This window comes from Silene latifolia, chromosome 5 (assembly GCF_048544455.1).
Source record: "Silene latifolia isolate original U9 population chromosome 5, ASM4854445v1, whole genome shotgun sequence".
In the NCBI taxonomy this organism is placed as follows: domain Eukaryota; kingdom Viridiplantae; phylum Streptophyta; class Magnoliopsida; order Caryophyllales; family Caryophyllaceae; genus Silene; species Silene latifolia.
The window spans coordinates 21,627,511-21,629,142 of NC_133530.1; the positions used below are offsets into that span (position 1 = coordinate 21,627,511).

The window sequence follows — 1,632 nt, forward strand, 5'->3', positions numbered from 1 at the left end:
CAATGGCCGCGGTTCCTATGCGAGATAACTTGGCTCCGAAAAAGGTGGTGAATCCGAGTATTGTCAAGCCACCTATTCAAGCCAACAATTTTGATGTGAAATCCACCTTGCTACAACTTGTCCAAGGGAACCAATTCGGAGGGGGAGCCACCGAAAACCCCAACGAGCATCTCAACGAGTTCTTTGATATTTGTGACATGTTCAAGGCTAACGGAGTGACGGAGGACGCCGTACGCCTTAGGCTTTTCCCTTACTCCTTGAGGGGAAGTGCCAAGGAATGGCTTAAAAGTTGTGAACCCGACTCTCTTCGGACTTGGGACGATGTCTCTAAGGCTTTCCTAAACAAGTATTTCCTACCCCAACGAACCGCAAGAATCAAGAGTGAGCTTCAAGGCTTTACCCAACAAGAAGATGAGACCCTTTATGAAGCATGAGAGAGGTACAAGGGCCTCCAAAGGCTATGTCCTCACCACGGTATTGGGGATGATGAGCTCATCAACAATTTCTATGAAGGGCTAAACAATGAAATAAAGATGAACCTTGATTCCGGCTCGGGGAAGGGAGCATTGGATAAGATAGATCACAAGACGGCGAAAGAGCTTATTGAAGAAATGGCTTCTCGTACCTTTCATTGGAACAATGATAGGCACAAGAGGAAAGGGAAGTCAACGGTCAAATCGGTCAACAATGTTGAGGTAAAAGAGATGATAGAAGTGCTTAAGCAACAAGTTGCCTTGATGAGTTCAAGCAAAACATCTAGCAATTCTTCTATGAGGAACCAAGTCTATAGTTGTGAGCTTTGCGGAGACCAAGGACACCCACCCAATGAGTGTCCTTTGGTGGTTGGAGATGGCAATTGTATGGAGCAAGTGAATGGGATATGGGAGTCTAGTCCGGCCAAGCAAGCATTTAACAATAACCAATATCACCCCGGAATGAGAGCCCACCCAAACTTCTCTTATGGCTCTCAAAATGTCCAAAACCCAACCTTCCAACAAAAATCACAACAACCAAACTTTCAAGCTCAAAAACAAAACACAACATTCAATCAAGGTCCACCGGGTTTCCAAGGAAGAACCTTCCAACCAAGACAACAATTTCAACCACTCAACCCACCCAACAACCCGCCTTTCCAACAAAACACCCAACCTTTCCAACAAAACACCCAACTAAAGTCAAGCTTGGAACTCATGATGGAACAATTGATGACTTCCCAAAACCAACTTGTCAATACTCAAACACAATTCATCAACCATTCCACTCAAAAACATGACGAGACAACCTCATCCATCAACCAACTTAGGACCCAAATGCAAGCTTCTCAACGGATGACGGACAACCAAATCTCCCAATTGTCTACCCAAATGAGCCAACTACAAGCCTCCCAAGGGAAATTCCCGGGTAAAACCGAGGAAAATCCGAAAACCATGAATGCTATCAATTTGAGGAGTGGTCGAGATTTGGAAGACCGAGCATTTGTCAAGAAGAGGAAGAGTAGTAGACCGGGTGAAGTAGTCGACCCTCAAGTTGTGGATGAACCTCCTAAGGTAATTGAAGAAAAGGAGGGATAAGATGAACTTGTGGAAGTTGTTGTGGAAACTCCAAGAGTGATTGATGAACCAACAAGGGTGG

At 45.0% G+C, this 1,632-nt stretch overlaps 1 non-coding gene across 1 annotated transcript; it reads right to left on the bottom strand.

Annotated features, from left to right (window-relative positions):
* Positions 1-371: 371 nt before the first annotated feature.
* Positions 372-478, bottom strand: LOC141658058 (small nucleolar RNA R71). Its single transcript, XR_012548968.1, has one exon. It is a non-coding gene; the product is annotated as a small nucleolar RNA R71 (small nucleolar RNA).
* Positions 479-1,632: the final 1,154 nt, after the last annotated feature.